Source organism: Vipera ursinii (genome assembly GCF_947247035.1).
Source record: "Vipera ursinii genome assembly, chromosome: 1".
NCBI lineage: Eukaryota > Metazoa > Chordata > Lepidosauria > Squamata > Viperidae > Vipera > Vipera ursinii.
Genome location: NC_139512.1, coordinates 318,884,884 through 318,908,061, shown reverse-complemented (window position 1 = coordinate 318,908,061; position 23,178 = coordinate 318,884,884). Strand labels below are relative to the sequence as shown.

Genomic DNA, 23,178 nt, shown 5'->3' with positions numbered 1-23,178 from the left:
ATCTAAAAACATACTTGTTTGAGCAAGCCGGCCTGGCCTGAGGGGGGATTGGTGGGGTTTTTTAATATTTTTATTGGGGTTTTTATTATGTATTAACTGTATTTTTTAATTGGGCATGTATTTAATTACTTTTTAACTTTTGTAATTCTGTGTTTTATTCTTGCCCTGTACACCGCCCTGAGTCCTTCGGGAGAAGGGCGGTATAGAAATATTAATAAATTAAATTAAATTAAAATTAACTCTAACCACAACAAAAAAAGAAGAAAATAGCGGAGGAAAAAGTGGCCAATTAACATTTAACATGTAGGTTCAACCCTGGCTGAGTGCTGAAAGAAAAAAGCAATAAATTCTCCTCCCCTTTTACAAATGTGTGTGCGCACGTGTATTTTTTTACATATATATATATAAGAAAAAAAGAAGAAAAAGCAGTCAACAGGTTGAGCTAAACTTTACATTAATCTTCAAAACCCTCTGTTATTATACTTAGCACATGGAAAGTCCAGTTTCCAGTCTCTTATATAGCTGTCTGGCCCATTATCTCTAATCCAAGCGGTTATTTTTGCCATCTTTGCTAATTCAGTCAATTTCAAAAACCATTCTTCAACAGTTGGCATCTCTTTTTCGTTCCAGTGTTTGGCAAGATAGATTTGGTTTTCTAATTTGCCATCATTTCCTCTGCTGATGAGGATATCCAGGAAGGTTAGCATGTTGTTTTGTGCGATTTATTTTCCTTTGAAGATGTTGATTGTCTTATATATCTTCCCTAACAGTTTCTTTTTGTTATTAGACAAGGTGTCATGTACATAATAAATCCAAACTTATGGCTGTATATATGGAAATGCTATAAATTTTAGATGCTGTACCAGTCTCTGCTATGAGAGTGAGGTTCATATGTGTCTCTGCTTTGTTGGTATACTTGTCCACCAAACTGAAAGTAGGTAGTAAGGCAAAAGTTGATGAATTCCTTGAGTCTCATCTGTCTTGGGTACTAGGTTAGGTTCTGTGTGTTGTGTACTAGTGCTGCAATGGATTTTTTCTTTTTTTCTTTTTGCTAGTTCTGGTTCTATGGACATGAGGAGTGTTGTACAATTGAATGAAACCATAATTTAATTTTTTCTATGCTTAGGTCTTTTATTTTCCGGAGGCACTGTAGCAGAAAATTGACAAAATATATGCTTCCATCTATAAGGCAGACAAACAACTCACAAAAAAAGTCTGTACATGTTACAAGTTGAGGTCCCTGGTCATATGATATGATTGGATGAAATGATATATTGGGTGTATGTAGAAGTTAACAACCAAACCAAGAAGTCCAGAATTCACTCCTCAGCCACATATATTTTCTTCTATGAATTCTTTTTTGGAAACTTCTACTTTGTGAACCGGTGTAGGAGGAATTAAGCAACTCTTTCCCTTTTTGTCAGCCATTTATATCAATCAATCAATCAATAAGAATAGAGCTGGTCTTCTACTCCAGCCCCCAGCTCAAAGAGGTGACCCTATTTCAAACAAGTGGCTGTCCAGTCTCTTCTTAAAAACCTCAAGCGATGAAGCACCCACAACGTCTGAAGGCAAGCTGTTCCACTGGTTAATTGTCCTCACTGTTAGGAAGTTTCTCCTTAATTCCAGATTGCTTCTCTCCTTGATTAGTTTCCATCCATTTTTTCACAGTTGCCAAACATTTATTTTTTAATCCTTAGAGAATTCAGAAAAGATTGGTGACCTTTTATCCCATCAATTTGCACACTCACCCTTTTTGAGAATCATGATCAACCGTAGTTCCAGATATTATAGCAATTCTTTACATTCTGTAAAAACATAGTGATTTTCAAATCTTGCTTGTTCTCTGTAGATACAGTAGTGCCATTCCTCTAATTAACAGGAAGTGGCATTGTAGCAACGGCAGGTGGTGGAAAGAAACAAAAAGGACCAATCCATTGCTGACTACCCTCACATCTAAATCCTACCTCATTCAATGATGTTTTAGTGTACCAGAATGTTGGGAAACCACCAGCCAGGCAAGAAAGCAGGATCAAGTGGAGAGCTAGCCTTGAATTGTTGTGCAGCTGTAGGAACCTACGACTGACACACACATACCCCTAAGTAACACGGAACTTTATCTATTTGTTCCTAAGGAAGGGTAAATAGTCTGGGGAGAATCTTATATTCTAAGTAGAATGCAATAAAGTAGTGAACTTGAACCTTTCACATATGGATCTGATAGTTTGCGCCTGACACAGAGTTGGTTTATCCTATTTTTTTTAAACAAAGAAGCATTACAGTTTATCCTCTAAGGAGTACTTTCTGACCGATAGTATGAATATTTCCAGCACTGCACTACTGTACTTCCCTCCTTGACCGACTGAGTGGTTGAAAACAACTGCTTAATTATCTGGATAAACTATCCATGATAATAATATCCAGCTATTCTCTGAATCCTCCCTTTCTTCCTTTTTGATAATGAAAAGATTAGTATTAGCCATGCTTCATTTAACTGGTACTTGACTCATTTTCCAGAATTCTCAAAGACAGTAACAAAGTTCAGGCAGACGGTCAGTGTACTACCATAGCCGAAGACAGCAGATATGATTCTGGAGATTTAACACTATTCAAAGCAAACAGATATTTCCTGACATTTCTATCAATTCCAAGCTTCATCCTGTCCCTTCATCTTGTTTGTCACAATTGCTTGGTGGAACACATGCTATCTGATTGGAGAACACTAAATTGAAATAAGAACTGAGTTGGTCTGCATTCTCTTTGTTATCCGCATGAGATGGGTTGCAATAAAATAAAATAAAATAAAATAAATATTTTTGCCTTTTTCAGTGAGTAGATTATATGTTCTTTTCTCATTTTGTTTTGAACTAATCTAAATTTCAACTTTATTAATACCTACAAATCAAGATTACTTTTACATATTCTTCCTTAATGACCTATCTCTCTTCCCATTTACTTTATTTTTGTTTTTATTTGTATCTCACCTTTAGTATTTTTAACAAATCACTCAAGGTGGCAAACATATCCAACATACCTTACTCCTATTTTCCCCACAACAATCCTGTGAGGTGAGTTGGGCTAAGAGAGAGTGACTGGCCTAAGGTCACCCAGCTGCTCTTCATGGCTAAAGTAAGACTTGAACTCATAGCTTTCTGCTTTCTAGTGGTGGTGCTTTAACCACTAAACAAAATAGATGTTTCCTACTATGTGGCCTTTTTAGTCTAGATATTCAATAAACTATTTTTTTATGTAGGAACATTAGCTTCCTAGCATCCTCAAATTTTTCTCTCATTGGAATTGTTTGGTATTTTCTTTTAATATCCTTTTTAGAAGTCCTCTTCTGTTGCCATTAGACTCTCCTGCCCTAGAATTCCTTGTTCCGAGTTAATAAAAAAAAATGGTATCTTTAGTTATGCATTTTACTAACTTTGGTTTCAGTTTTCCTGAAAATCAAGAACATGATCACTTTTCTATAATGTTCCTGTTACTTCCACTTTCATGACTCATTTTGCTCTATAATTTATTTCCTATTAGTTAAAATACTGATCTTCTTGCACCTTCTTCTGAGAATTAGTGAATCAGCAAAATTCTGGGATTTCCTAGAAGGACCATACTTGGCAGTTTGAGTCACAACTGATGTCAAGGTAGTTAAAGCCCACCCAACTAAAATTGCCTGAAAGATCTTTTAGCTGTTTCTGGAAAGCATCATCCAGATTTTCTGCTTGGATGGGTAACAGTAGACAATAAAACAACAGTACTGCTTTTATTCACTCATCCAGGTTTTTTCACCCTGATGTTCTCTCTACAATATAGCCTCAGATTTCAAAACATGTTTGAAAACTTTTGGCACAGAATACAATTTCTCTCTCTCTCTCTCTCTCTCTCTCTCTCTCTCTCTCTCTCTCTCTCTCTCTCTCTCTCTCTCACACACACACACACACACACACACACACACACACAGTTTAACTCTGCCTTCTTTTACTAAGAATTCAAACTCACTTTGCTTATTTCCTACATTGTGAATACTAGTGAATAGGAAATGAATGGCATGAATCTTATGAGCCATTACTTCTCCCACACTCCAGAAATTCAGTTTTAAAGAAGATGGATTTGGTTCAGCCAGAGCTTCAGCAAATCCTTCAGTTCTCTACAAGGTAACCCATTTGATCCTGGAGATTTGAACTAATTCAAGATCAGTAGATATTCCTCCACTGTGGGTTTTTTTTATTAAACATGTTGGAATCCTGTGCTTTCTATTAGTTCTTCACAATTATGTTTTCTCTTTCCTTTACCACTGAGCTATTTTTCTTTTTACTTTCATTATATTTGGGAAAAAAAGCTATTTTCCTTTGCTTGCTATCCTTCTCCAACCTCATTATGAGCTTCAGCTTTCCTAATCCCTACAATATATGCTTCTTATATGAACTTTTCCTTAATTGCTTCTCCTTTCCTTCATCATTTTAGATTTTCACTAAGATTTTCTAGAAGTCATATTGGTACTTACTGTCCTCCCAGCATTACAGTTATGGTACATTCCCCCAATGTTTCTGAGTTGTCTTGAGGGACGACAGAGAGACAGCAGGCACGGTTCAAAAACAACGTGTTTATTGGGCAGAGGTCCCGGGCGAAACAATGCCAGGAATCTCCCGTATTTATAGTGAACAGGGACAACAACAACATCAAGAACCAATAAACAAGCAAGGTTCTCCCGCCAAACAAGGACGCCCAATAAGAGGGAGACCGCCCTAAGGTAGGCGCGGCTGTAGCGGCTTGTTGCCGGGGCCAGCTGGCAGCTTTGACAGCTCCGGCTGAGCTGCGCATGCGCGGCTCTCTGAAGTTTGACAGCTGTCAGTGCACTGCGCATGCGCGGCAGTTTGACAGCTGTCAGAGTCGGCCGGTTTGACAGCTGTCAGTGTACTGCGCATGCGCGGCAGTTTGACAGCTGTCAGAATCGGCCGCTAGCCGTGTGTGTGTGTGGGGGGGATTCCCGCGGCAGCCTTTTGACGGCTGTCAACGGCTGCCGGGGATCCCTTATAGGTGTGAGGGGGGTTGTTTGTGTGTGAATATGTAACAGTTTCCATTACTATTCCTTTTTTTAAACTAATTCTTCCAGAACAGCTAAGATCAAGTAAAGGATAGTTGCTTTTCCTGTTACTCCATCCTTTGCAGGTTAAAGTAATAATCGAGAGAGATCAGGAATTTCCCGAAGGACGTTGCTTGCTAAAGTTTGTCTCCCAGCAGATAATTGGAACTGGAAAGTGAGGCAGAAGGCCACAAAAGGTGAGGTCATGGACACAGGATTGTTGGAGAGGGATTAAAAATAAGAATAAAGACAGAGGTTATGTGGCTGGAGTATTGGAGTCAAGAGGTCTGAATGCAGAAGCTGTGGTGAGGAATAGCAGCAATGGAATATGTTATGTGACTCAGTCATGTTAAAAATTTGGCTTACTGTGTGAAGATTTTGGTCACTCTTTATGCATTTGATGTGCTCTTTGATCTGTGTGGTAATATTGAACTCACACGCCTTTTAAAAAAATCCACTGATCCTGTGATTCCAGAGAGAACATAATATTGATGTCATCCAAGTATTAAAATAATTAAGGCATATTCATGAATGCATGGCAAATCAAGGATGTTATTTTCTTTGGATAATGAATTGACGTACACTCAGCCATGAAGACATTGAAGCTTTTATACTCAGCTGTGCAGTCCCAGTCCTGGTGCACCTGCAGTATTTGTGGTTTTGTTTTCTGATCAGAATTTCCCACAGTGATAGCATGTCAAAAGCAACAGCCTCTGAAATTTGTAAGCTGCATTTCACTTTTCATATGGGCTGAGTGAGTTCCTTGAGTTATCCAGAAGCTTTGAGTTTTTTAAAAACAACCTATCTAAAAATTAATTCCCAAACTTACCATTTTGAGCCCACTTCAGATGTTCCTATTCAGCTGAAAAAACATCATTGGAACTGGATATTTTAGCCATCATCCATGTTATATTATAACTATTAGCCCTTAGCTCTGGGCAATGTTTCAAAGGGGCTACACCGATTCACTGAATTCTTGATAGAATGACCCCATTGGGCATAATTCATAAAATATAGTAGGGATTCATTTTGAAGCAGTGAGTTGCATCAGGTGGCTTCAAAGCAATTCATAGTCATTTGTTTTTTAATAGATCTAATTATATATATATAATTTTATTAATTTTCCAATTTTACATTTAAGTATTTAAAAAGCAACATGGTGGCTGCGTTAATCAATAGTTCGATAACAAAATGTTTAGTAAAATCTCGTTACATTAAATATTTCCTCTCTTTTTCCATCTCGTATTTAAGCTAATACAGTTCTTATTATATCAACTCAGTAAAAACATCATTATTACATTTATCAATAATTTTTTAGCTTATACATATCTTAATTATTTTTACATTCAATCTTCATAAGCAAACCATATCCTGTTATTAATCATTTCCCAATTTTTAGTTTCCCATCAATATTCCAATTTAACCTTTGATATTAATAATTTTCAGGCTTTAGGTAACAAGATTTCCCTTATCTTAATTCATAAGGTAAAGGTAAAGGTTCCCCCACACATACGTGCTAGTCGTTTCCGACTCTAGGGGCTGGTGCTCATCTCCGTTTCAAAGCCGAAGAGCCAGCGCTTGTCTGAGAACATCTCCGTGGTCATGTGGCCGGCATGACTAGACGCCAAAGGCACACGGAACGCTGTTACCTTCCCACTGTAGTGGTCCCTATTTTTCTACTTGCATTTTTACGTGCTTTTGAATTGCTAGGTTGGCAGAAGCTAGGACAAGTAAAAGGCGCTCACTCTGCTATACAGCACTCGGGATTTGACCTGCAAACTGCTGATCTTCTGATCGACAAGCTCAGCATCCTAACCCACTGAGCCACCGCATCCCTTTTCTTAATTCATAACAGAATCTAATATCCAAAATACACATTTTATCTATTTGAATATCATCTTGTTCTATTTCCTAAAAGTTATCTATTTTCCACCATATTAAATCATCTACTTAATAATACAATATCTCCTTTAATAAATCAAAACTATCATATATAAATGATGATATTGGAAGGGATCTTGGAGGTCATCTAGTCCAACCCTCTGCTCAGGCAGGAAACCCTATACCATTTCAGGCAAATGGCTGTCCAGTCTCCTCTTAAAAACTTCCTGTGTTGGAGCATTCACCACTTCTGGAGGCAGGTTGTTCCACTGGTTAATTGTTCTAACTGTCAGGAAGTTTCTTCTTAGTTCTAGGTTGCTTCTCTCCTTGACTAGTTTCCATCCGTTGCTTCTTGTCCTGCTTTCGGCTGCTTTGGAGAACAGCTTGACTCCCTCTTCTTTGTAGCAGCCCGAGATATTGGAACATTGCTATCATGTCACCTCTCACCCTTCTCTTCGTTAAACTACACATACCCAATTCTAGCAACCATTCCCTATATGTTTTAGCCTCCAGTCCCCCAATCATCTTTGTTGCCCTTCTCTGTCTCAACATCTTTTTTACATCGTGGTGACCAAAACTGGATGCAGTATTCCAGGTGTGGCATTACCAAGGCATTGTAAAGTGGTATTAGTACTTCACGTGATCTTGATTCTATCCCTCTGTTAATGCAGCCTAGCTGTCGGGCCTCGGGAGCCCGACACTCGAGGGGGGCCCCTCCACCTCCCCAGCACCCCCCGCCTGCCCCCCGCCGGACTTGCCTGCCTCCCCAGCGGTCCGCGAGGCTCCTGAGGCCCCGCCGGACGTGACCGGCTCCGTAGCGGCCCGGAAGGCTCCGGGGGCCGCGCCGCCGCTTCGACCGTCTTCCTCCGCGGCACAGCAGCTGTCTTCACCTGGCGGCGCGTCGGCGGCCCGGAAGGCTCAGGAGGCCGCGCCGCCGCTTCGGCCATCTTCCTCCACGGCACAGAAGCTGTCTTCGCCTGGCGGCGCGTCGGCGGCCCGGAAGGCTCAGGGGGCCGCGCCGCCGCTTTGGTTGTCTTCTTCTGCGCCACAGCTGACCGGCGGAAGCTTGGGCCCACTCACGGCAGCCTGGGAGGGTACAAGAGCTACGGCTGATAGCGGGACCGCCGTTTCGGGAGCCCGCAGCACGACGCCGGCCCTTCCCCGGCTTTGGCTACCGGGATTACGTTTGGCAAGGCAGGCCGAGGCACTGGACAGTCGGGCGCAGGGCTGTATGGCCTGGGAGCCAGCGGGTCCGTTGGGGGACAGGTCCCTTCCCGCCGCGGTGCCTGGGTGGCTGGGAGCCTCGGGCGTGAACGACCACAGGGGGTTTCAGAGTTGGGCGTGGCAGGGAGGGGGTGAGGGGGTGGAGCACGGTGGCGGCAGCGCACGGGAGGAGGCTTACCTGGTTGGGCGACGGGCGAAGGGACTTGTAGGGGAGGGGTGGGAAAGTTATAGGGAATGGGAGGGCGTGGGCGTGTTTGGGTGGAGTATGGGTGGGTGTTTTGGGTGTGTATATAACAGCGTTGGCTGCAGGTAGCGGCCAACGCTGGCTTTGTTTCTTGTTGCGGCTGCTGCCTTGGAGAATAAAGTGCTTACAGATCGCAGCGGAGGTCTCTCGTTCCTGTGTTCGGCACTCTGCCCTGCTTGCTGCAGGTCGAGCTTTGACACTAGCACTGTGTTGGCTTTTTTGGCAGCTGCAGCACACTGCTGGCTCATATTGAACTGATTTGTCTACTAGGACTCCGAGATCCCTCTTACAGTTACTACTATTGAGCAAGGTACCACCTATACTATACCTGTGCATTTGATTTTTCCTGCCTAAATGTAGAACCTTACTTTTTTCACCATTGAATTTCATTTTGTTAGATCTGCAAATTTGATGAGATCCCCATCTATCCCCTCATCCAAATCATGCATGAAGATGTTGAAGAGCACTGGGCCCAGAACAGAGCCCTGGGGCACCGCACTACACTCTTCCTTCCACGTAGATGCAGTTCCATTGAGGACAACACGCTGCGTACGGCCTGTCAGCCAGCTACGAATCCATCTGGTGGTGATGCTATCTAACCCACATTTTTCTATCTTATCAAGTAGTAGGTTGTGATCTACTTTATCAAATGTCTTACTGAAGTCCAAGTAAATTATATCTACAAAATTCCTCTGGTCCACTAATTTTGTCACTTGGTCAAAGAATGTAATAAGATTTGTCTAGCATGATCTGTTTTTGACAAACCCATGTTGACTTTTAGTGATGACTTTGTTTGCACCAAGGTGTTCGCTGATTCGTTGTTTGATTATCTTTTCCAGAATCTTCCCAGGTATTGAGGTCAGGCTGATAGGTCTGTAGTTTCCTGGATCTTTTTCCGCCCTTTTTTGAAGAGCCTTGGTGGAGCAGTGGTCTAATGCCTCCTTAAGTAACACCAGCTGCCTGCAATTAGTGCAGGTTCGAGTCCCACCAGGCTCAAGGTTGACTCAGCCTTCCTTCCTTCCGAGGTAGGTAAAATGAGGACCCAGCTTGTTGGGGTTAATAAGCTGACTTTGTAATAATGCCGCTGGGGGGGGGTGAAAGCCCTAATAAGCAGGCATATACATAGAATGAAGGCTATTGCTAAGCACATTGGTTTGTGCTTCTTAGATTGTAAGCTGCCCTGAGTCTTCGGAGAAGGGCGGGATATAAATGGGATTTTAAAAAAAAGATGGGAACTACATCAGCTCTCTTCCAGTCCTCTGGTAGTTCCCCAGTGCTCCAGGATATTACCTGGATTAATCAATAAATCAAACATATTCATAATATTTTTTTAATTTAGGTCTAATTTTTAAATATTAAACAGATAAAATCCTTATTTTCAACTAATTTCCAAATATTTTAAATCTAATGACCAAAATTCCCCTTATCTCAACTTCTCCCTTTAACCCTCTAATTAATAATATAAATCCCCTCTAATAAATCAAAACCCCAATTTTCTTCAGCCTTATTCTGGCTTTCTTTCTTTGCCAACTAGGCTTCCATATCAGTGCTTTTAGATCATCAAATAGATCTCCCTCTATTATTATATATGTTTTTTGAAATAAAGGAGACCATTTAATTGCCATTTTTAGAAGGATTCATTAAGTTGTCTCCCTATTATTCCAATTCCCCATGATTGCCCTGATATGTTTATCTTCCATTCAATCTGTTCTTCTTTCTCAAATTTCTTCTGATTTATATAGAAAGTCTTTTCCATTTTCAGTGTTGTCACTCCCTTTTCTGGATTTTCCATTAACTGTATTTGTTGGTCAATTGAGTCCTCTGTCTTAATATTTGATTGTTCCATTTCTTCTGCATTGTTAGTTCTTTGGTTGTAGTCAAAGTTTGGGTTTCTGTATCTAGGCTGGTGTCTTGATCTTTTATGTTAGGTCTTATTTTATCACAAGCTGAAAGAATGGTTTCATGTATTGCTTTCAACATGGAAAGGATCTTTTCCTAGTCTTCATCCATCTCTTTCACGTGTTTATAAATAATCTTTATAGTAGAAGTCATTTGTCAAGCAAGATTTTATAGTCCAAGGTATTTCATCATCTCATATAGTAACCAATATTCCTCAAATAAAGAGATAGGAAGGCAATTCTCCATTTATTTATTTTATTATTTATTTATTAATTTAATTTCTATACCGCCCTTCTCCCGAAGGACTCAGGGCGGTGTACAGGGCAATAAAATGCAATAAAAATACAATATACAAAAGTTAAGATAAGAATTAAATAGAATAGCCCAATTGCAGTAAAAGTTAATTAAAATTACAATTAAAATACCCCAAACCCATCAGACCAGGCCGGCTTGTTCAAATAGGTGAGTTTTCAGGTCACGGCAGAAGGAGCGAAGGTCAGGAGCCGTCCGGAGCTCAACCGGTAAATGATTCCAAAGGTCTGGCGCGCCCACAGAGAACGCCCTCCCCCTGGAGGCCGCCAGCCGACACTCTCTGACCGACGGCACCCTGAGGAGGCCCTCTCTGTGGGAGCGCACTGGACGAAGAGAAGTGGACGCCGGCAGCAGGTGCTACCATAAGTAATCCGGACCCATGCCATTTAGGGCTTTATAGGTCATCACCAGCACCTTGAATCTCATGACTCTGAAAGTCAGTAAAGGTTTACATTCACAGTTCAAGTAGGCCAGTTATGCCGCCCAGCTGTTCTCTTACAGCTGAGTTTCTCACAGGTGATGCCAAGGTCAAAAGATTCTTATCTAAGGTCTGGGCTTTGAGCCAAGTCTCTTTTAGGAAATAACAAGTTGTAATACCAAACTTCGCCACAAGATGTTACTGATGCCGTTTAAGATTTTCTAAGTCCTTTTTCCAATTTCATTTCTTTTTTGTAGATAAAAGCAAAAGTCTCCAATAAAAATAAGAAAATTTTTGGTCCCCAAGTTTCAGGAACATATAAATCCAATTAGATTAAAGTTGTTTTTTTAATGCTTTAATTCCCCTGGGTAGTCAGTCGCCGCTATTCTTAGAGTGTGGGATAGAAATTCCCTTCCCTCTCTCCTCACAGGGGGAAAGATACTTCAGGCAGCTTTTACAGGAAAAGAAAGTACTTAGGGTAAAGAGAAAATCAGACCTCACCCAGTTTCATCCGCGTTGCTTTTGAAGTGCTTGGTGGTAAGTTTGACTTTGGCTGTCTGCAGCCTAGTGATGAGTCATATTACTAAGGCTGATCTTTCCTCTACCAGTTTGGAGGGCTGTCCCAGATCGAGCGGAAGGGCTGCTGCCCTCCCATGATCAAGTGGGGGTCACCTCTTTGCTCGTCGCCCCTACAGGGCGACTTTCAACCTTTTCCAGGGCCCCCCAGTGGAGTGAAACCGAACACAGAAGACAGAGCTCACTTTCCAGCATCCGCAGTGGCCACGATGGCAAACCAGAAGTCTAATCAGATATTTTCTATATAATTTACCTGGTTTGCATCATAATGTCATAATATACATTTTGATTTTTGTCCCTCTTCCCTCCTTGCTCCTCCAGATACCTCTAATCCCAGGTGAAGGCAATGCCTATGCAATATGACTTTCTTGGCTGCAAGAAAATTTTATGGATTGTATCCACACCAGAAATCGAACTCAAAGGAGACTTGATCTCTTAGAATGATGTTTTGTCGTAGCCTTCTTCATTCTGCTGCCTTCTAGATGTGTTGGGACCAACTCTGTTGGGAATGCTGAACCAAAGGTTGTACACTATTTTGTGTCACCAAAAGTAATAGATAGCAGAAATGCGCTTTACAGATTTATTCTCTCTGACATCTATAAACAAGATACATTCAGAAAATAAACTCTTTTTACTTTCTTCTCTCAGTTTTTCTGCTATTCTAATTTGTACTCCTAGATTACTCTTGCTTCTCCATCTCCCAGTTTTCTGCATTTCCTGTAGTGACAAAAGCTGCATTTCTGGCTTTTGTACCTATCACATGCTTTCAAGATTGGAAGGCAGGCAGTACTTAAGTTTGACACATTAACAGTAAGTAAATCAAGGCATAGTTTAAGGGAAATCCACAATTATGTACTGTAATACCCTTATTATGATCAATCCAACTGACATAAAAAGTGAAAATCTGATGATCTGATGCTTTCATTAATTCTAATAAAAGTGCTATACAGTAGTGAAGTTGTTTTTCTAATGAATCAACAAAACTACAATTACTTTGTAATTTTTTTCACCTCCTAATTCCCTAATCATTATATTTCAGTTTCCATTTCATTTCAATGAAGAATCCATATAATCCAGCCCTTAGTTTGTCTCATTCACTCAGTTTCTTGTAATTATAATCCCTAATTATAAAGCAGGGTGGTTTACAAAGTACAAGAAGACAAGTTTCTGACCACAAAGTATACACAATCGAAATATCTCTAGAGAAGCAGGGATAAACACAGAAAAGGTTTACCTTTCTTTCAGTTAGGTACCAAGCCTGTGAAACAGAATTGCCATCTTCCCTTATTCTCTCAAGGCTTTTTATTTCTAAACTCTAAAGTGATCTCTGTATGAAGCAATAGCCATCCTATGGCTTCATGGTCCACTTATAGGTTGGGGAGGACAGGGTCAGAAGAGCTTCATTGGAAGAATGGGAATTTTTCATAATTCCTGCTTTACGTATAACTACATCCACAATCCACAAAGTTCTAGCAATTTTCATGGCTTCTCATAGCAGTACTATGAGAACATATCTTAAGCTATTCCACAGGTTAACTAGTTAGTTCTTCGCTTATGCATTAAATTATTTGAAAGGATAGCTTTTCCTTGTCTAAACAAGTACATTTTTAATTAAGTATGTTCAGTCCATGAATAATGTGTAATTTCCTATGGAGAGAAGCAAGTACTGACCTTTTTATATGCCAAGAGCAACCCCTACTTACTATTGTAAATCTCCTGAGCACCACTGACTTCTGTGGAGCTATCCTAAATTACAGCAGCACAAAATCTGCCTCCCAGTATGCCATCTGGGGCCATTCTGGCCTTTAAGGTCAGTAAAGAAAGATTAATGTTGCCCCTAAGGAACCATGTTACCAAATCTCTCAATGCTGATGGCTAACTTTCTATTGGCTTCGCTAAGGTTAGGACTGTCTTGTAAATCTATAGGTGACAACAGCAAGGTTTTTCCAAGAACCTGCGGAGGCTCTGAAGATTTGCTTCATCTGTCATGTTGCTCTTTTCTTCTTTCCCATTCCAAAGATTTAAAAAAGGAAAATGTCCCTCTTTCCTAATTATTTCAGTATGTTAGAACATGAAAGCTTACACAGCTTAGCCAGCTATTTTGGGGCCAACTTGGCCGGCTATCAAAAAAGCAAAAAAATATTGGGGGACAAACAGGGTGGAAATAGGGATTTAAAAAAGCAATCCATGTACAGAAACTATTTGTATTAAAGATGTTAAATGCTCCACCTGCCTGCAACAGTTATTTTACATGCCAGTTTTTGGGATAGAGTCTGTGAATTATCTCCATCATGTACAATTTGCTCTGTCTTTCTAAGGAACTCTCTGCCCAAAATTATGTACTTAACTGACATCCTTAAGCAGAGTTTTAGGTTTTTCTTCTAGGTAAGCAATTATTTTGAGGCAGGACATGTGCAGAACTTTGAGAACTTTCACAAAATAGGTAAGCAATTACTGAGACAACACCAAGTAACACCTCAAAACTTTCTTTTTCCATCAGGCTGACCTGGATTGATGATGGGTTTTTAAATATCTTTTAATTTTTAACTGTTTAGTTAATTTATTTTGGGGCTGTTATTTAATTCTTTTTAAATTTTTGTATCGTTGTTTTTTATTGTTGTTAGCCGCCCTGAGTCCTTCAGGAGATAGGGCGGCATATAAGTCCCATAAATAAATAAATAAATAAATAAATAAATAAATAAATAAATAAATAAATAAATAAATACATACATACATACATACATACATACATACATACATACATACATACATTCTGACTGAATTCAATTCCCCTGGACCAGATCGACTGCATTCCCAGAGTGTTAAAGGAACTGGTGAATGTCATCTCAGTGCCCATGACTGAAATCTTTGAGAAATCCTGGAGCACAAGGGCAAGAAAATTAGAGAACAGTCAATGTTACTTCAATATTTAAAAAAGAGAAAAAAAGAAACTTGGGAAACTATAAGCTTGACACAAATACCTGGAAAAATTCTACCAAAGAAAATTAAGAAAGGTACTTAGAAATGAACAGTGATTATCAGAAACCAATATGTATTTGTTAAGTACAGGTTATACAATAAGACAAATCTTATTGGGTTTTTTTTTGAAAATGTACCTCGATTAGAGGACAATGCTCTAGTAGTTGTGTACTCAGCCTTAGTAAGACTTTGGATAAAGCAGACCATAGTCTCTTTTTTGACAAATTAGAACAATGTGGGATGGATAGTACCACTACCAGATGGATTCACAGTTGACTGAATAACCACAGCCAATGCAAAGTCCATAATGGGCCTGTCATGGTTCTGACAGATGAAACTCTTCAAAGAACTTCGAGGCATTGTTTACCTTAAAGAATCTTTATTTGAGTAGCATAACTTTGGCACTTACATAGTCAAAGCCAAAATCTGAATTCCCCTCCCCTGAGCACATAGTATCAAAGCACAATTCCCTCCTCTAATTCACAGTCATAAATCACATTCTCCAGTTAGTTTGAAATGCAGGCTTCTCCTCCCCCCCAGTTCTCCAGCCCTCCAATTCTTATCATCTCTTATTTCAACAACCTTGGTTCACACACTAGTTACAGTATTGTTATGTCTAACTAAACTCCCATGCACATTCCTCCTCCCCCCCCAGTATCATCTAATTCTAACTCTAATTCTAAGAGTAAAACACAAAAAGGAAAATGGTTGCAACTCCAGATGTTGTCAAAGCAAAAACGTCCGATGTTAGCAGCATTGACAGGGCCATATGTCCCCATGGAGGGAGGTATACAGTGGAAATCTCAGGGTTTTACCTTTTTTCAAAGTTGCATACAGTATATGACCCTCTGGATTTAAGGAGATTGTTCTTTAATGTTAATGCAAAGTAGTATTATGAGTGGTACAGAAGGATTGTGTTTCTTGCTCTTGTGAAAGCAGAAACATTTGTTCTGATAATTTTCAAAGCATGACCAATATTATCTGATGTATACTGATTGACTATCAATTTACAGATTTTGTCAGGGTAATATGCTGGTGAGGATGATGGGAGTTATACTTTATAGGTAGAGAGTGCCAGGATGGAGAAACCCACTTTATACAGTATGGCTTCCAATAAGAGCTGTTTATAGACTGATAAATTTCAAGTGACTATTATGAAAGCAACTACTTGCAGATTTCCTCATTATCAATGAAAACAGCTGCCTATTTTATGATGTACTGAAAGGCCTTGAGAAAGACATTCAAAGTCTCTTCTCTAAGGTACATTTAAATATATTGGCTCTAAACTGAAAACAACTGACAAGCTGGAATTCTTGCAGCATCACTCCTTTAATCTTAATCTTGTTAAAGAGGACCCTGTACTTGGGGGGAAAAATCATCTTCATTTCAAGCAACTGTCAAAGAGACCTCACCCTGCTTGAGTTCATTAACTTGGAGACCTAGAAGAATGAGAGCATTTTCTTTCTTTACAGTTACCCATTTAATGCTATGGACTGAGTCTCATGTAATCATCTTGGCCTAAGAAAACATGATTTATTAGTAAAGAAAAAACATACCTGTGTATTTCTCATTCTTGCCCATTAGATTTGTGTTCCTACCATAGTTTGATTACACAATAGTTACCTGTTACATTATACTCTTGGATTACACATCAGGATATGAAATCACCCAATCCTATCAGTCACTACATTATTCTTAGGAGAACTGTGCTTCTTATCTCATGGACTAAGGGGGCAAAGAAAATTTAAAAATCCCACCAAATATTGCCTATGACTTCACCATATGTCAGCAGTAGTATTCTACTTCATTCTCTCATAGGAATAGGTTCCCCCAGTTCTGAGAGCCAAAACAATTTCATCTCAAACAGCTGGGTTTACTGAGAACATTATTTATTTCTACTTGAGGAAAGTAGATAATCATTTTATAGGATATCACAGGCAGTAGGCTCCTAGCTACTTAAAAATTGAACCTGCCGAATAAGAATAATATCTTATTATACCTCATCATTAGTTGAGAGACCCTAACAAGTAAAATCACTTAATTTTATTACTGCTTATTTTTACAAATGATCTGCTACATTTACTTGGTATTGCTTCACAAGGCAGTTTATCTTATTAACTGTTTAAAATTACTACTAGTACACATGTGTCTTCCATCTTGACCTTGATAATCCATAACTCTTTCAAGGAAGTTCCAGTTAACTTCTCAATCCAGGGCATTACCCTTACATTATGCTTTCTCTTTTCTGTATTTTCACGAACCCTGTCAAGTACAATTGCTTTTTATTGTGCATCTTCCACTTAAAACACATTGCTTTCTGATCCTCAAGGGAACAGCCGGATTTTGTTTTTACAGGACTAATTGATTTTTCTTTCAGTCCATGGTACTCTTTGTGATCATGTCCAAATCCAAATGTGAACCTATTTATTTTAGTTTGTTTGTTCTTTCTCAATGTCTCATTTTTTATAGATACAACTGGGGAAAACATTGTGTTAACTATTCCATTCTTTGTTGTCACAGAATTATCTTTACATTTCCTTATCTTGTCTAAGTTTTCATTGTGTTCCTCTCTATGATTAACTCTGTCTTTTCTTTTCCAGCCAACTGTCCATCTTTATCTGCTGTTGAGCTCAAGAAAATAAAACTATCACTTCTTCAACTGTGAGTTTGTGAAGCATGTTGCCTAACATTACCTTTGTCCCCTTAATACAGACATGTCAAACACAAGGCCCGGGGGCCAGATCCGGCCCACGAAGTGGTTTCATGTGGCCCGCGAAGCCATCCTGGAAACAGTGAGGGAACAGCCCCCGCTGCCTTGGCCCTGGCCCAGAGACCCTCCTTTTGCCAGAGACCCTCAGATCTGTCCCACTCCTGCCCGGGCCCCCCTAGGCACCCTTGACGCAAATGATGTAGAGTTGGCCATGCCCACCCAGTAGGCCATACGCACTCTAGCCATGCCCACCCAGTAGGCCACGCCCACCCAGTCCTTACCCACCTGCACCCGAGGGCAACCGCAATGCTGATGCGGCCCTCAATGAAATTGAGTTTGACACCCCTGCCTTAATATTTCATACTAACCAAGATTTTTCACTGAATATTTAAATCATGTTTTAATCTCCAATTCTGATGCCAGATATTAGCTCTTCAGCATTGTTGAACTTAAAAAATATATTTGCTGCATTTATTAAAGATATGAGATAACATACATCTTCTCTCACTCCCTTCTGTTCTGAACCACAGATTTTCCACAGTTGCCGCAGTACCTTCTTGTTTCACTGTAAATATTTCTCAGAAAAGAAATCAGGTGTTCTGTCAAATCCATTTTTAATATAGTCCATATTTCAGCATGACCAAAATCCCTTACTGAAATCAGTAAGGCAACTGTAAGCTCCTTTCTTGAATTCTCTTGCTGTTTGTTCTATTCTTGTGCCCCTTCACCTTTTCTAAATCCCAACTATTTATTTGGCTTTTCATTCCACATTAGATAGTTCTATTCTTTTTCCCCTAAGATCTTACCTTAAATGACACTTACAATTTGGTAACTGGCATATTCTCTTCATCTCCCTTCTTTATTATAGCAATATGTGCTGTTATTTTTCCACATTTAGGCCACATAGTATTATCCCTGCTAGCACACCAGCTTTCTTTTCTCATACAGCTTTCAACAGATTAATTTTATCTGCAACTGAAAATTTCCAATTTGACTATCCCAAAGGTGCTTTTTCAAAAGGCAACTGGATTTTGTTTTTCCTTGAAGACTTTTTGCTTCTCATCTAAGAATCTTCTTCAGTTTTCACCTTCTTGGATAAGAAGTGAAATGTCAAGGAAAAACGAAGTCCAGTTGTCCCTTTGAAAAAGCACCTTTGGGACAACAGTTACCCAGATGATTGAGAATCTCTACAGACGTTCCAATATGACTGTTGTAAATCTCTTGCACCTCAGAAATTAGAGTATTTACACATATTAGACAACAATTTCTCGGATTTTTTTTAAGTATTTAATTTTCAATTGACATTTCTGGAATTTTTTCTTGATCTATCTTATCTGATGATGCTAAAGTCTATGGGGTTTTTTATTGTTATTTTAATATTTGTATTTACTGTTTTTAGTGGGCATATATTTAATTCTTTTTTAACTTTTGTAACTTTGTATTTTTTATTCTTGCCCTGTTCACCGCCCTGAGTCCTTCGGGAGAAGGGCGGTATATAAATAAAATTATTATGATGATGATGATGATGATGATGATGATGATGATGATGATGATGATGTTCACCCTACATCTTTCCCAGGCTATCATAACAGCTTGTTCTGAAATTCAGCTGGACCTTTTTAATTGGGGGTGGTGGTGGTAAAAATGGTTTGGTTTTCATAATGTCTCATCTCTTTCCATTGCAATGCAGATTCCCTTTTATGCAAGTTAAACACACTAAATCTATTCCTTATACTGAGCTTATATTTGGACTGTGAACTGTTCCTTGTGGCCATGTCAATATACATTCCCGCAATCCAGTCAACATAAAACTACGCTGGTAATAATTTGTGCTGCCCCAGAGACTGAGAATTATTCTGCCTCATCAATGAAGCTGGTGACTAATATAGACATTACAGTTTTAATACTAAACAACTTAAGAGTGGGTCCTTGGGCAGTTGCCTTGATTGCATTTCCGTTCCCACCCAATGGCAACTGCTGGTAGGAAAAACAACCATCAATCACTGTCTTAAACATGCGGTAGAGGCTCAGCTCTCTGTTCATTTTCCCAGGTGCTGCTTCTCAAAGCCACACTACTTCAGACTACAGCTGCACAACATTCAGTGCATATGCAATTTTTTGCTTGAACCAATTAGGTGGGACATCCATGCTATTTTTCAAGAAGCGCCTGAATAGAAAAATTTACCTTCTCCCCATTTTGGCTGCTGGTATAACTATGTGCAACATCTCTCTCTCTCTCTTTTCCAGGACTGTCTCTCTAGAGTTTTTAAAGAGATTCTGCTTTTTTAATTAATTTATTTAATAAATTTATATGGCCAGCCATCTCACATAATGTACATGACTAGCAGCTAAAGTGAAACAAAAACAGAACAGAAACACAAATAACATAACACAGCATAATCAAAAACCTCCCAGTCAATATAACCAAAAAGTGAGCTCAATCACATTATAAGGACCCCAGGCTTGATGGCAAAGAAGGTTTTTAGCACCTTGCGAAAGGCCATCAGGGTTGGGGCAAATCTAATCAGAGAGAGGGGGAAAATGACATTCCAAAGGGCATGCGCCATGGCACAAAAGGGTCTCCTCTGGGGTGCTGCTAGATGGCACTCCTTAGTGAACAGGTCCTGAAGCACACCTCACTTGCCGGAGCTAACAGGACAAGTAGATGCTATTGGGGAGACAGTTCCCTGAATAATCCATAACCATGAAGAGCTTGTGCCTTGAATTGCACAGCCAGTGCAGCTCATGGAGCAAAAGTATCATATATGCCATTCATAAACGCCCATGCTGCTGCATATTGCAGAGCAAAGTTGTAGCCTCAATACTCTTCAAGGACAGTCCCATGTAAAATGTATTGCAGTAATCCAAATGGGTTGTGTCATCAGTGATAATGCTTAGCTACGTTGGCTCCTATTGATTTCTTTTAATGGCATCTGATACTTCCAAGCATCAGTGTGTTCTCTAATGATTCTTGCTTTCACCTTATGTCTAACTTCATTATTTATGTTTCTAGTGAGTAGTCTGGTTTTACGTCTGGCGCTGAATGATTTATTTCTTCTTGTGGTCTAAGGTATTCTCAACCATTTTCGCCGGCATTATAATTTAAAGGCATATTTTTTTCTTCATTTGGCTTTTCCAATTATCCTTACTTTAAACAGAGATAATCTGGGCCCTTTTCTATTTCATAAGATGAAAAATGATGAGATAGGCACTTCCATCACTGGACAAATTAACCAGCCTTTCAGAAATCAGACTATCTGGTTGCATCTTAGCAGATTTGCTTATAAGTAAGCATCAATGAACTCTACACACTGTACTATACTTCGAAGAATATGTTTTCAAAGTTAAGAGAAAGTTTACATTTTTAATGATATAGTGAAAATGCCTCTGGTAGCCAAAACAAAAAAATAGCCTATTGGCATCATAAAGAGGAACAAAACTCTGTTTGGGGTCCAACCCCGTATACTGTTGTTGGTAATTGAAGTAAGTCTATCAGTGCAACCTACAATTGTATTTGCTTTTTTTTGCAGCCTTGTCACAATCCCAGCATAGGTTCAGTTTGTTTAAGTTTAAGTTTATTATATTTGTATACGGCCCTTCTCCCGAAGGACTCAGGACGGTGAACAGGGCATATATAAAAATACAAAATACAAAAATTAAAAAGAGAATTAAATACGAGCCCGCACTAAAAACAGTAGAAAAATGTAAAAAATCCCCAATAAAAAACCCCAACGCATCCCCCATCAGGCCAGGCTGGCTTGTTCAAATAGGTAGGTGTTCAAGTCGCATCGGAAGGAGCGAAGGTCAGGTGCCATCCGGAGCTCAACCGGCAGCTGATTCCATAAAGCCAGAGCGCCCACAGAGAAGGCCCTCCCCCTGGGGGCCACCAGCCTGCATTCTCTGACCGGTGGCACCCTGAGGAGGCCCTCTCTGTGGGAACGCACAGGGCGGTGGGAAGTTGATGCCGGCAGCAGGTGATCCCCGAGGTACTCTGGACCCATGCCATGTAGGGCTTTAAAAACCATTACCAAATGGTTTTGTGATTAACTGTAATTCCAAAAACAGGTATAACAACCACCCTTGGAATTGTCAATTAAGATATTAATGTGGTGGATACCTTCTGCCTTTTAGGATCTGCTATCAGCAGTACAGAAACAAGCAGTCAAGAGATATGCTACAGACCAACACTTGGTAGAGCATTCGTGAATGCCTTGGAAAAGATTCAAATGCCATGATGTGTCTGTATCCACAAAGATCAGAAACATGCAAGCCATTATGTTCCCTGTGATATTCTATGGAAGTGAAAGTTGGACTTGGAAAAAGCAGGACAGGAAGAGTATTGATGCCTTTGAACTTTGTTGTTGGAAAACACTCCGAAGAATACTATGGACAGCCAAGAAAGCAAACCAATGAATCATTGGACAAATCAAGCCAGAGTTCTCTCTCTGAGACACAAATGACCAGGCTCAAATTATACTACTTTGGACACATTCTGTGTAAACTGGATCTCTAGAAATGCCTCTAGTGCTGGAAAAAGTAGAAGAAAAGAAGAGGATAACCAGTACTGTGGATGGACTCAATGACAGTGTAAATGAATACACCACTCAAAGACCTGAAAGAACTGGCTAGATATAGAACATTGTGGAGTAAATCTACTGTATATCAGGTCACTAGGAGTCAAAAGTGATTTGATGGCACACAATCAATCAATAAATTCAGACCAGATAACTTTCATGCTCCAGCTGTGTGCTGAATCCTCGAAGACAGGGGTCCCCAACCCTCAGTCCACAGATCAGTACCAGTCCGCAGCCCACTGGGAACCGGTCTGTGCAAGCAGCAGTCAAGCAATGTGGAGTTTTATTCGCATATGTACAGGATTAGGTTGTGCACGTGAAACCATCTCCTCCCCCCCTCACCAGTCCACAAAGCCAAAAAGTTTGGGAACTGCTGCTCTAAGATATTTTTGCTAGGACTTTGGGAACTGCTGCTCTAAGATATTTTTGCTAGGACTTTTGCCAGCAGAAATCAGACAGGCTGTTAGAATGTGATCTTGATAGAATTGTTGCACATTTGTTCTTTTGTTAAGGATGTAGAAGAATTCAAATGTAGAACGCTCTCAAACAAATGTTGGAGTTTTGCTTCCAAAGTCACTTATTATGGTAATTAATGCTAGCAGGAAGCAACTCTACGTACTGTTTGTTGTCTTCTTATAAAAAAAATTATTCTAAAAACATTTGAGACAGCTGACAGATATCATGTAAATTATAGTATAGTCATTCTAGGAAGCACTGGAGAAAGCATGAAGCTTGTTTTACAAAGAACCTGGCATGCTAGGTTTATGAGAAGTTAAACTTAGAAGTGATTCCTTGAACTCCTTGTTTATTGTAAAACAACTACTACTACTCTTCTATCTGGTCAGGCAATTTTTTCATTGGACTTAAAAAAACTTTCCCTCCCACCCAAAAGAACAGGAAAACAGCTTCATGAAAGGAGTATAACAGAGCAGGTTTTCTTTTTGGATAATTTAGACATGAGTTGTATCAGTCTCAGAGTTTGCAACAAAGAAGGGGGCAGCTGTTGAAGCCTGGAAATCAGGAAAGTGAGATGAGTTGCTGACAGAAGGGAGGCACATAATCTTGGGCAAAATACACAACTAGTCTGTGTAACTTTTAGGTTTTCCCATTCCTACTAAAAGTTTTCAATTTCTTGAAAGTGTTCCTTTATGAAATACATAATTAACAAACTCTTGTAGTTACCATCTCATGCTGTTCTGTATCAGCCTGCTACCGGCCCTGCAGATAAGGCAGGGACAACCCCTTTTACAAGAAGGCAAGAGGCTGGAACTAAGCCTG

General features: G+C 39.8%; 1 long non-coding RNA gene across 1 annotated transcript; it reads left to right on the top strand.

The window, feature by feature from the left end:
• Positions 1-3,764: 3,764 nt before the first annotated feature.
• Positions 3,765-12,159, top strand: LOC310633086. The gene is made up of 3 exons (XR_014490982.1): positions 3,765-4,154; positions 5,170-5,280; positions 11,959-12,159. It is a non-coding gene; the product is annotated as an uncharacterized lncRNA (long non-coding RNA).
• The last annotated feature ends 11,019 nt before the right edge of the window (positions 12,160-23,178 follow it).